Below are 14,416 nucleotides of genomic sequence, written 5' to 3'. Positions count from 1 at the left end.
TAAAACCCTCCTGAAATCATTGCCATATTGCCACTTTCTCTCACAGATGGTGCCATATTATGTGGAAGGAAAATAATAAACCTTGGTGCATGGACAGACTGAGCTTGTGTATCACAGAGATAAGTGGCTGGGACTGCTAACAGCTCAGTGCTCATGTAACATACCAACAACTCTAACAGGGAAATCTATCCTTATCCTTCTCTGTACCAATACATTCACGGATAAATATGTATCCTCCCTCTAAGGAGATGATTTTGACCTTTTTTTTTCCATAAAAATCTTCCATTATTTTTAAATAAAACCAAGGGAAATGTAAAAGATTACATCTTGGCTTCAGAAAGCTATTGAAAAGAAGCATATACCTCCAAAGGAACACAATTACTTTCAGATGTTGACTTGTACTGGCATGGAATATTAGTTAACTAGAGATGATGGAGTGAATGAACATTAAAAATGCAAGGTAGGTAAGAAACAGGCTAAATGGAATACAATAATTTTTACTGAAAGAGGAACTACTGGGATGGGGGAGACATTTTCAAAAGAGTTCTTCAAGGATCCATTTTAGAATGAGTCTTGCCTTACTGTTTTCATTGATGACCCAGACACAAAATTTACATGAACTAATTAATGTTTGCTGATGTTAAAAACTGGAAAGCAGCATCAGCCTGGGCGAGGACCAGAATGCCATACACAAAGAGCTGTTTGACCTTGAGGACTGAAGTAACAGAAATTGGATTAAATTTTAATATTACAAATTACACTGTTATGCATTTGAGGGCTGCTATGAAATATAGACAGTGGGAAGCAATATAGAAAAAGTGTATGTGAGTAGTGGCCATCACAGGATACCCAGGACACCCATTTGATACAACTGTGAAAAAGGCAAATGAAATCCCATGATGCATCAGGAAGTTATTAAGGGAACAGAAAGATTCCCTTTCTTTCAAGGGGAGACTTAAACGGACTGGCCTGCTAACCCTGGGAAAAAGTTGTCTATATGACTGCACATCAGAAAGCTGAACACCAGCAGGGGGAAGATCTCCCTCAGCTAAACGACAATATTGGCACAAGAACAAATGAATTCATACCAGCCACAAATAAATTTAGGCCAGAATTAGGAAGAAATTTTTAGTCTAATCAGTAAAGCAAGTTTTTGGAAGAGCCTTCCAAGAAGAGTCTTCCAAAAAGAAGAGTAGGTGCAAGAGATTGGACTCACTTCAAAATGGATCTTGAACTGTTTATGAAAGAGATTCTATAATATGATTTCCTACAACAATAGGAGGCTACACTTAGTGACCCAGAGATCATCTCAGTCCTATTTCCTATATTGACCTTTAACAATCCAACATTTAAGCCTTCATATGCTTACATTTTATAAAAGAAATTAACAACTAAACTTAGCATCGTAGTAGGGACAGCCATGAAGAAAAGGGCTGTGCAACTCCTACAACTTTGCTTGACTGGGCAACCAAGTGAGGAGAAGGGGTAAAATCCTCTTTGCTCGCATTCTTACTAGTCTACATATAGCACTCATTTTTTTTTCGCCATCAAAAAGCAAAAAGCCTGAACCTGCTTTCAAGTCACCTTATTGAAAATACACGCTTATATTTATTTAATCAATCACTGTTTTCTATAGTTAGGTGACACAGGACAAAAGTACAGGATTAGTCCCTGTCTATGGCAGGAGTGGAAGATAGGCAGTGCTTAGTGTCTATACTTGCTTGGAAGAAGCAAATAGCCTCTGTTGTCATCTAAATCACTTTGCACGTTCAGGCATCTTCTCTCCATCATAACACGGACTGTGACTAACTATATCACAGGCTTTAAATAGTTGAGGTAACACAAAGAAAAGGCAAGAATAATAGGGCATCAATCTGCAACACTGCTTTCACAGCCTACCACTCTCCTTCTCTTTATGCACATAACTAAATAACCCTAATAGTAACTGGGGAAAAATGACATTTCTGTGGAAAAAAGATCAGATCTTTGAAGCTTTACCAGTTTTTAAACATTTCAGTAATTTAGAAACTAGTATCTATGCATAGATATGCATATGGAATGTAAACTTCCCTAAGCATAAACACAGAAGGATAAGAATGAAGAATGTACCTATAACACACACATATGTCCATGGTTACTGTATACCCTATCATATAGGAAAGGTGCTGTGTGAGACATACATGTGTGTATAAAACGGCAGTTAATTTTCTGCCAGAATTGTTTATTGTCTAACTTTTGAGTAAAAGTTTGAGCAAATCAGAAGAAAATTAAGAGGATTTTTTAAAACTATTTTCTGTAATAAAGCTTGTTTTTTGTATTGTTCCTCTCCAAATATTGCCATTTTTCTGTGTTAACTGGAAAGCTTCACAATTCTATGATAAGCAGGTATCTTCTATGTTTAAATAATGAAAAGTAACCTTATGAAGAGAGTTAAATGTTTATAAATATAACAAACTAACTCAGAAATGTTAGGAAAATTTATACGGAAAGCCAGGAAAAAAAACAAACAAAATAGCCTTGATATAGCTTAAATTCTTTAAATGTAAGGAGTTTGCTCATCTAGAAAGCTATTAATCATTGCCTACACAAAAATGTCGTTCCAAAGACCCAAGGAAGTCCCACAATGCTGCAAATAAACAGTGATGGAAGGGAAACACAGACAAATAATATGCAAGTGTCCATCAGAAAGCAATATGTTGTTCTTATAGCACATTACATAGTGTATTTTCAACAACACAAAATAAACAGCATGCATTTACATTCAAACTCAGCAAATCACTGGAGGAGGAAAAAAGTTGTTTCACATCAAATGTATTTTTGTCCAGATTCTCTGGAATACTATATATGATTCCTTGAGAGTCTTTATTAATATTGCACATCTCAGGATTAGTTTCCTTTAAAGGGAAATTAAATCAGAAATATTATCCTGACTGTTTTAACAGCCTGGCAGATGGAATTAGATGGAGTTAGAATATTGTCTGTGTAAATTCAATATCAGCAAAATAATTTCTTTCTCTCTTTAAAAAATGATCTTATTAATAGATAAGAAGGAGATACTGAAATATTATTAACTGAGATAAAACACTAGTCTATGAATAACTAGGGGAAGTCATAAAGTGAGGCTTTTTAAAGGACCCTAACAAAAAGCAGTCTGAAGATTGGTAGAAGAGTTTTGAAGAAAAGAGGCTATTAAAAAAATAAAAGAAAATCTTGGTATAAAACAGTTTACCACCATTGCAGTACTGACAGCAGAATTTTACAGCTGCTTGAGTAGGTTTGTTTTTTACATAATGATTTAAAATACTTTTCATAGCACTGTTATTAGCAAGGTTCTTTCCTTAAAAAAAAAATCTTAAAAAAGTTACCTGAATAATTCAGATTTTCCATTAAAAAAAAAAATGGAAAGGCAATTTCAGTTTTGGGGGGTTTTTTTACATAAATTAATAATTTGCCCCTTGTCCATTTTTGACAAAATGCAGTGTGTATGTAAGCCCACAAGTATTTCATGCAGTAGAGGAACTATTCAAGGAGACTGGTTATCAAGGTCTGCAAATTCATAGGGGTTGAGGTTCTTGAACACATGTGAAAGAGTCATGCACTGAAATTGCTTGAGCATCTTTCTAAAGAGTGGAGAAGCGGTGTTGTGATTAAAATAAAAAGATCAGGGTTGACATTTCTATGTTTGAGGTGACAACTCAGATTTCTTAGCAAACTTTCCTTTTTCCTTACCACCTCCCTTGCTAGTCTCCAAATATCTACAGAATAGTTACTCTTACTTTGAAGTTAATAACTAAGTTTGGTGCCAAGGAAGAATCCTTCCAGCCCTGTAATTTGAACTAAATTACAAGGAGGTGTACATGAACTGTACACACCAAAAACAGGTATTTGTAAAAATCCATAGTATTGTCTTTCTTTTTTGCCACTTTGTAGCATAAAAGTGGGAAAAGTTGGAGAAAGACAAAAAGAGCATGCATTCAGTTCACCGCACAGAAAGCTTACATCAGAAACACTATCCTGACAATAACATTCTAGCAAGAAAACAGAATAAAAACACAGTCATTTGCAAGGCCTCCCCAGCATCTTTTACAATCTTTATCAAAGGAAATAACCCATCCTTTTCAACATCCTGAAAGAAGGAATGAAAAGGAGGATGGAATCAGTCTATTTTCTATGTATTGCCAGAATATTTTTTACAAATACAATTATTTCAATTTAACCTTTATTCATGAAAATAAAAAATCAGTTATTTGAGGAAAATGCTTTCTTACATACCATATAATGTTACAGATGCAGAATACATTTTTATGAATCTAAATCTGTTTTCACCTTTATGGTTCTGTCAATACCATGGGACCTGACAGCATATTTAATTCCTGGGTACAGGTGCATGTACCGGGTTCCACATCAGGATATGCATTATTCCTTATGTGTGCCTTGTTTTTCAAAGAGAAAGAAACTTAGTACATGGTCTGGAAGGTAGTCACAGCATACTCCACCTAGGTCCCCTGTCTGAGCACCACAATCCTAACGATATTTAACCTGGCCTTCAGATAGTCTGACTTGGCGAGCATTGCCCAGTCATGGGAAAGTAAGGACAAACAGTTTTCATGCTATTGCAATGTGTTGGCTTATTAAAGTGGCACTTCTTAGTCAGAAATAGAAAAGATCCTTTCACTGGCTGGAGCAAATGCACAGTGATAGGCAATGCTAAAAAGTTTTTCACTGATGTGGTATGGAAGTGAGTATAGAACACTTTCTCATAACTGTCTTGGTATTGAAATATAAAAGGAACACCATCATTTTTGTCACACAGTAAAAAGACAGATATACCAATAAACTCAGCGTCTAGAACTGGTGGTTTTGTAGCAGCTACTATTATTTTGAGAATCTAAAAAGAACTCTTGATTGGTATAAACAGAGATGCTGAGACCTGGCATTTAGATTGAGAATCCCAAGGATCTATGAAAAGCCAGTTATGCTATGACTCATTGTAGCAGAGGGGAATGGTGATAGAGTGGCAAAAATATACTGTCAACAGACCCAGAAAGGCCTAATTTCATAGGCTACTTTTAGGTGATCAGATATAAATGGGAAAAGGTCATTTAGACCAGGGAGTCAAAGGCATTCAGACATGATGTTAATCAAATAATTTCTTTTACATATTGTTAGGCACAGAATCTGTTTTGCAGACAGAAATGGCCATTGACTGTCACATAGATCTCAACACTGTAAACATAACCAAGTATGACAGGAACTCAATGGAAAAGAGAAAGATGAGAAGCTGTAGATCATATGAAGTTAATCCAGAATGTGCAATTTTACCTCCTATCATTATAACACAGATTCTCATCACACTTTTAATCCTGCATGACATCCACTTCTCAATTGGCATGCACTAGCTGTGTTGCAACTGTCCATCAGTTGCAGATTAGCTCTCCATCAAAAGAGGATTTGACTGCTAAAGTACAAGATAGAGTCAGGCAAAACAGTTTTCACTGGGACTCGAGTCAACATTCATTTCTACAATTTGGGAGAGTTAAAATCTAACACAAAGTAATACAGGCTGCACCTGAAGGATTATTTCATTCCATTATTCTATCTTTGGGGAAGTATTTAGGTTAGCAATTTATGAATCTTCATCAATGCCCTAGAGCTCGACTAAGTCAGAATATTCATGCCTCAGATACCAAAATATCAAAGCCAAAGTTACCTTACTAGCAAATTCCACTGTCAGTATCTACTTCAGTATGTAACTTAATAACCCTTAAGTTATAACTGCAGAAAGAGCAAAATTCTAGCAATGCCTCATTCTCAGTACTGATACTGGTATAATCTTTCATCTATACATCATAATTCAGAGCTGAACTAGTTGTACATATGTGGATTAGTAAGAGCTAGCCTATGTGAGATGAGTCTTGTGCTGATCTAAGTTCCGGTAAGAAAATGTATTTCAAAACCCAACAAAGTCACAACTTTCCCTAGTTACCTTTCTTATTGATAGGAAGTTTAACAAATATGAAGTAAACTGTTTTACTCCTTGAGACATGAGCCTCCAGGATGAATTGTTGCAGAATACATGGAGTTTCATCACTGCTGTATCTAACACCATGAGCCAACAGGACATCTCTTTCTCTCTAGAGCTCTATTCACTAGAACCTCAAAGAGGGAGTTTAAAAATATTGGTTAACCAGAATGAAATATGGATTTATCCAAAAGCTAGTTATGATATGCCACCAGAGACCCTCATGAATTTTTACAAATCTGATCAAGTGAATCTTTTGCCAGACACAAGTAAACAAAAGGATTCACTCTACACAGTGTAAATACTGATATAAAACACAGGTACACAAATTTTTTGGACAAATTGACAACAATCAACTCTGAGAACATGCAGTAGAGTATTGTGTACTGTGTCTATCATACCGTTTTGTTAAAAACATTGTAAAGGTAATGTAAGTAAAATAAAGTCCTGGTCTCTGCAAGCCAGCAGCTGACTACTTACCATAAACTAACAGACTACAGTCTAGGTCTCAACAGTGTGGGAAACATTTTATGCAGTTCCTCCTTTCCACTACCCAAGTTGTCCTAGCTTGTTTTAGGCAGAAGTATCACAAATGAAGTATTTAAGGTGCACAGTCAAATTACATGTTTTCTTCAGTCTGTCATAACATTTAGAAAAAATAATTCTTGCTCAGTTTGCAAACAGATATGAAATTGTATCCAGATCATCTTTGTACATGGTGCTTTTTTGGAAAGCAAACAGTAAGGATATCCCTGATAGTTTTTTTAACAATTTTTAAAGGCAAATAAAAACCAATTGTGGATATATAGAGAGGAACGACCTTTCATATGTGCAGAGTCTCCTTTAGGCATGCAAAGTGATGCAGAATCTGTGGTAGAAATAGCAGCATGTGATTCCACGGTAATGTTTCAGTCACGAAATTACTGTGAACAACTATACTGCTCACATTAGTGAATTATGCTGCAGTTAAAATCATTCACTAGCCATATTTGTTTTGGGGGATATTTACCTCACTGCTGGACCATTAGCACAATTTATACAACACATAGCTACTTCTTCGTCATTCAGACAACAAAGCAGTCTCTTAAAAATTTCTTAACCTGATGCAACCATCCGTTCTCACATCCAACCCTTTCATATTCAGGAATAAATCTGTACTGAACTGCTATTTTAAAGGCTCTGATAAGAGTAATAAGATACCACCTCACGACATCTAGCAACAGTTTTTTCCTCCATGGGGCATGTATTTGAAGAAGGATAGCACAAAATAGGCTCTAAACTGTTTGTGAAGTAAGGGCCAAGCAGCAGGAATCCCAACCATCTCTAGGTAAAGTCAAAGGTTAAATTTCAATTTGACTCTGAATTACACAGGGATCTTACAGATACCTTAGACACCCACTTAGACAAACTGTGCTCTTCAGAAAGACAAATACATCTATACACAGACCTCTACTCACAAAAAAGAAAGGCAACTTGGTTGACTTTGCAGTAGCAGCCCTACCTTCTACCCAACCTTCACACAGGTTGTTTCATGGATCAGTTTTCCTTTACAGCAAAATTATCCAGGGAAGTTAACACAGATCCTTTCCTCACCTGTCCCAGCACCTGTGCTAGCCTATCCTCTGCTTTAGTTTTTTTCTGTTGGTACAGTACTTTTTCACTAAGTTAAATATCATTCCTTTAAGCAGATATTAAGCAGTTTCACTGAGTACCAGCCACCTGACTGGATCTGCTCATGTGCCTCAAGCATGCACATATTTGTCCAAAATTGCATAATAAGCATTAGCTTTGCAGACCAGGAAAGGGAGTCCATCCTTTTGAAAGTCTCTTCTTCTATATATCCATATTTTTAGTATTTTTGCTTCCAAAACACTGTGTTATGTTAACAACGGGTTGGGGGGGGGGGGATATAAAAGAGCTACAGTTCCTGCTCGGCCCCATTTGCTCTGCACAGATTGATGTGCTCTCCATGTCATATGACAGAGGAGATACTTTGCTGTTCAGTAGCACCCTTATCCACATCCTGACTGCATCCAGCCCTGAAGTATAGCAGTTCTGTGTGAACAGATTGCTTTCATGACAGTTTTGAAACTCAAAAGGAGTCAGTTTAAAATGCAATTTCATTTTTAACCATCCTACTAGTAACATCTATAATCTAAGTAACAACCGTCTCCAACATGGTGCTAATCACATCTATGCAAAAGTGCCAGTGTAAATAAGTGGATAGTTTTGAAAGGTTACATTATAGACCTTACACAGCTTTAAAAGGCAAGCCACGACCCTGGACACATACAGAGTCCAAGCATTCAGTTAGCAAACAACCTTGGCATTTATTTCTTTTCAGCCCCCATCTTCTTGTTCTTGAGGGTACCACATAAAAACATGATGAATTTTGCAAACTCCTCCAAAAACTACATCAAGGACACTTGGGCAGCTTGAACTCTGGATTCTTGGGTAACCAGAATAGTATGACTCAGAGGACTCTATAAGCTTTCCAATCATCTGTTTCACAAATGTACTTCAAGTACTTTTTAAACATTTTCAACTACAATCGCATGATTATTTTAGCCCTTTGCACTTAAACTGTGAAATACTCAAATTAAACAAGACTAATTACCCATATTCTTTTTGTACAGGATGATATTTATCTCAAGTGGTGTATTTGGAGCTTTGGTTATGCATACACCGTGTAATGCAGTGTAATACTGAGATACCCAAGCTAACAAGAAAGAACATGATCATGATAATTATACCAAGAATGCAGACAATATGAAAAGGAGGAGAACTTGGAGCAAAGCTATCTTCCGGAACAAAACCTTCTTTAGCTTCCACACTTGGACTCCTCTAAACTGCTTTAGTATAGTTTTTACCACAGAACAAAACAGAGTGCCATGCAGTAATTGTTTTTGATAGACAAGAAAAAATGTTTATATCTCATTATGGGATCCTACTAGAGCAGCTTTCCTTTAATCAACCAATTCCATACTCTTCAACTAGATAGAAGCCCAAGTCTTCCAAAATAAATGGCTACCTGATTACACAGTCTCCAGGGTGTATTACTCTGCCTGGACACTAATTATCCCATCAAGGTTTCCATGACAACTTTCTTTGCTCATGATGGACCCCAAGTAAAGCAGTTCATTTAAAGTGATAGGAAACATTTCAGTCCAAAGCTAGCTGTAATGAACTTTCATTATCCATTTTATCCTATCCACTCTGACAGGATACTCACCAGGGATTCCCAGTCTCTTTGGCCATATGTTGTAATCTCCACTGAATTAAGACTCATGTAAAGTGTAATCCACCTTTCATTTGTGCAGCCATTCAGTGAAATCCAAATCTACCATCAGGACTGAACAGGAGTAGAGAAGGGAGAGAGAAAATCAACGAATCTCATGGAAATAAGATTACATGCATTGACTGTAAGTGCTAGATACCATGTCATTTACCTATTTTTTCCAGAAAGCACTTGGATTCATTCACCAGCTGTGCTGCATCCCATTAGAGCCACTATCACACAGATGGAAAGAAAAAACATTCTGGAGAAGAATTTCTGAGAAACACAAGGAGTTAGCAATTAGCTACAAATTGATAATTTAATTAATGAAGAATAAAATGATAACATTAATTAATCTTGAGATAATAGACTGATTTAAGAGTCACTGATAAGTACCTAACCATTATTAGTTAGAAATGTTGCCTGCTCATACAGTAAAAGGCTCAGTATTTCATTTGCTTCAGAAAAGATGATACGGTATAAGGTTAATATTCTTTTTGATATACAGAAATTTAACAGTTTACCTCCTATTTACATTAATAGTCATGTGGTTAAATCACTATGTTTTATTTTAAAGAAAGAAATACAAGCAATGTCTTTAACCATTTCACTTCTTAATTTTTCTTAAGACAAAACTCTGCATTTTGGGGACATTTGGGGGTTTATCCTGTACTACAAAAACCCCTTGAGTCTCCATATCATACTATACATATAGTTCCTGCTAAGATTAGTGTGAATTCTACGGAAGGCTGAAGACAACAACCATCCACTATTGTGCTTTAAAAGTGTTTTCATTACATTTGCAAACCTTAAAAATAGAGATGCTGCCTGCTTAAAATTATGTTCCTGATGTTGACACGTTCTGGAGGTTTTTTTTCAAAAATGGCATTAGGTCAAAAACTATTTTACATAGATTGTCAATTGAAACATCATGAAGATGCACATTAGCTGGAGTGGGGGGCAGGAAGAAAAAAGTATTAGTCACACCACAAAGCAAAACTAATATGGTGAATACCAGACAGAAAACTGAATAGTTAAACAATGGCTTGAAACAAAGTATAAATAGAATTGTATGTAACTCTCTTATTTCTCTAGAGAATGCTCAGCTCTCATGTAATTGCCTGAGCAAGGAGCTTGCTGCTCTATGGGCTCAATTCAAAGAAATACTAAGGGTGAAGAAACTTCTTGTAAAGGGCAATCTTCTCACACAGCCTTCTCTTCATAGATCTTGCATTTTCTTCACTGTTCACGAATAACTATGTAGACAGCAGGCCTGGTCTGTATGAGGTACCACTAAGCTAAAAGCAGTCAGGACAAGGATGAGCACTGCAGAACAAGAATCTTCTGAAAGCTTTAATAAGGAAGCAGAGAGTTTTGAAAGGGTACTTTGCTCCACCTCCAACTCCCATCTGAACTACAAAGCTAAATCTTTGTGTTCTCATTGGTTTTGACTTAATTAGGAAGTAATAGGTTACAGTCTTCTCAGCCTCCTCACTTGCCTCTGGATTTTTGGCTCTTCCCCAATGGATGTTTTATCAGAATTTGGCCCATAATATTAAATATTGTCATCATAGTAAAAAGTTCATATAGCATTAAAAGGGCTAATCTGCAAATTGCAAAGGAGGCAATTTTTTCTTAGGCAACCAGTCCAGTCAGACCAGTTCTTCTCTTTGGAAGTAAAAAATAACCTTGACCTTTTCCTTAACAAAATACACACAGCAGATGCTTTCCTTGGCTTTCCTGAGATGTTATTCCACAATTATACATAAACCCAGTGTCTGACAAAAGTTGGTAGCCTATTTCATTCAGCAGCTTAATGCTAACTGATCAGATGAAAGTGACAGGAGTCTCCACACAACAGCACAACTAGTCTTGCTAGAACCTCCTAAAAGTACAGGTGCCTACACTCTCCCTTGTTAGACAATTAAAATAGTTAGTGATCATAGCATAGTATGACACTCAAAATACATACAAAAAATATATGACACTTTAAAACATACTACAATTAACTGTCACTATTCAATTCATCTTTCTGAGATGTCCTATGGACATTGCATGGACTTGAACACCTCCCCTGCAATATGCCTTACACCTTAATATGCCTTAATATTTCTGGACCTGGCAGTAATACCTTTGGAAGCATCTCTTGTGTGTTTATGCCTACTGAAGTCTCTCTACTTAACTCCTTCAATTGTTCAAATCCTTTCATAACTTGTGTCCTATGTCCACAAGACATCTTTGCATGCTTTTTGCAGTTCCCATTTTGCCATCAACTTTTGAAACCACTGGTTTGAACTTATTTAAGGCACAAATTATGCTATATACCATCCCAGAGAACATTCCTTCCTTGTCTGATCACATTAGTGTGTGAATGATGGTCAGGGAAGTAAACTGATGGAAGTCCTTCAGTGAAATACTACAGGAAGCTAACAGAAAGCAATCTTCCTTGTAAGGCATATGGTATTAGTATTTTGAACTCAGCCAGGAGGCACCAGGCTTCAGAAGAATGTGTTTCTTGGACAAGTTATAAAACTCAGTTGCTCTATCTAGATATCACAGAGATCAAGGAGTAATGAAAAATAACTGAACACACTTCTCGATTTTTTGAAAATTGTAAAAACTGTCCTTGTAAAATGCTGACTTCTGAGGGAGCTATATTTGATGATGAAATAAAGACAAGAGACAGAGTCAACAACTTTGCAAGGACTTTTTTTGATTCATTTTGCTATATACTGCAATGCAGTTTTATTTTCAAAGTAGTACATGTACATCATATTGCTGAAACTACAAACTGTGCTGCAAACTCCATAATACTATCAGTTTGGTCATAAAGAAATCTGATCCTGAAAGATGTCCAGTACACAGAATTCTTACTGAACCTACAATTGAGAGTTCCCAGGACCTAGCAAAGGGTTCTGCAAGAACCTCACAGATCCAAACTATTCTAGCAAAACAGAATTTAATTTTAGGATGTCTGACATTTTAGCTAAAATTCCAAGCTGTGTGCTGCATCAGCACCTTGAGGGCTTTGCACATGTCCAATGACAGAAACTGAGCACCTAAGAGATACCAATTTTTTTAAATCGGTAATGTTTACATGGTGTAGTTATGTACTTACACAGACAGATGAACACACAGAGGATTCAGGTTTCAGACTTGGAACAGTTTGAATTAAAAAGTGAATATATTTTTAGAATGTATTTGAATTATTACTAGCGCAGCTAACAGAGGCAGCAAACAGACACAGCAGTTTGTGCAGCAGTTCGCGCAGAAGGGTGCACGAAGATACCTTTGTTTCTGCTCCCTGTGGCGTACGCTCCTCAAGTATGGTTGTGACATGCTGCAGAGCACATTCCCCAGTGGCTGTTGGAGTTGCTGTGTCAGAGGCTTGGGCCCAGACAGACCCTCTGACAGTGGATGCAGCTCTACAGGTCTCAGGCTGCAGGGAGTGCTTGGGGCCTCTCCAGGAGGCCTGGGCTGGCAGCCAGCTCTCCTGCAGGAGGTGTGCTGCTGTTGATGAGCTGTGTCGTCAGGTAAGGGAGTTATGGGAGGAGGTCAGTAGGCTGCGCAGCATCCGAGAAGATGAGCAAGAGATAGACAGGGTATTCTCGGAGACTGTGCAGCTTCGGGAGTCCCAACCCCCTGCAGCAGTGGAGTTGCCAGAGGGCTCTGTGCCATGTGAAATGGTACATCATAACACTGTAGAAGGCTGGAAACTGGTCACTGCTCGTGAGAGGAGAAAGGCTCCTACTCCTCCCGAAGATTTGCAGCTGAAGAACAGGTTTAGTGCCCTCCAGGATGAGGAGGAGATGGGCATGGCTGCAAGGGAAGTACCTGGAACAACAGACCCTGTGCCCTGCCGGAACGCCCGGATAAAGCGGCGGGTGATTGTTGTGGGGGACTCCCTGCTGCAGGGGACAGAGGCATCTATCTGCCGACCTGACCTCTTGTCTAGAGAGGTTTGTGGCCTGCCAGGGGCTTGTGTGAGAGATGTCATGGAAAGACTGCCAAGGCTTGTTCATGCTTCAGACTATTACCCACTGCTGCTCTTCTATGTGGACGCTAATGACACCAAGGGCAAACTGAAGACCATCAGACAGGATTTCAGAGCTGTGGGGATGGTGGTCAAGGGTCTGGGAGCCCAGGTCATCTTCTCCTCAATCCTGCCAGTGAGGGGGATGGATGAGAGGAGGAGGAGACAGACTTTCCAAGTTAACGACTGGCTGCGCCGCTGGTGTTGGCAACAGGGTTTTGGTTTCTACGAGCATGGAACCCTGTTTGAAGATTGACAACTGCTGGGGAGAGATGGGATCCACCTCACGAGGTGGGGCACGCGGGTCTTTGCCAACAGGTTGGCCAACCTGGTAAGGAGGGCTTTAAACTAGGAAAGATGGGGGAAGGGGAGAGTTATAGTGCCAGGGTAGCTGGCAAAAGACAGCTCAAGTCAGGATGCCTCCAGCAGGTGAATGCAGCCAGGGAAGTGCGCGTGGGATGTGGCTATGGAGGACCCTCTTTTACCCCTCCTGGGAAACCTGCATGCTTGATCACCTCCCTGAAATGCCTGTACACCAATGCACACAGCATGGGGAACAAACAGGAAGAACTAGAGATGTGTGTGCGGTCGCAGGGCCATGATCTCATTGCCATTACAGAGACATGGTGGGATAGCTCGCATGACTGGAGTGCTGTCATGGATGGCTACGTGCTTTTTAGGAAAGACAGGCCAGGAAAGCGAGGTGGTGGAGTCGCTCTTTATGTGAGAGAGCAACTGGAATGTATTGAGCTGTGCCTAGGGGTGGATGAAGAGCGAGTTGAGAGCTTATGGGTAAGGATCAAAGGGCAGGCTAGCATGGGTGACACTGTTGTGGGTGTTTACTACAGACCACCTGATCAGGAAGAGGAAGTCGATGAGGCCTTCTACAGACAGCTGGAAGTAGCCTCACGATCCCAGGCCCTGGTTCTCATGGGGGACTTCAACCACCCTGATATCTGCTGGAAAGACAACACAGCTAGGCACAAACAGTCCTGGAGGTTCCTGCAGAGCATTGGTGACAACTTCTTGACACAGGTGGTGGAGGAGCCAACAAGGAGAGGTGTGCTGCTGGACCTCGTACTAA

The sequence above is a fragment of the Apteryx mantelli genome, chromosome 5 (genome assembly GCF_036417845.1).
Source record: "Apteryx mantelli isolate bAptMan1 chromosome 5, bAptMan1.hap1, whole genome shotgun sequence".
Taxonomy (NCBI): domain Eukaryota; kingdom Metazoa; phylum Chordata; class Aves; order Apterygiformes; family Apterygidae; genus Apteryx; species Apteryx mantelli.
The sequence above is the reverse complement of the archived record's forward strand: the minus strand, read 5'-3'. Positions refer to the sequence as shown.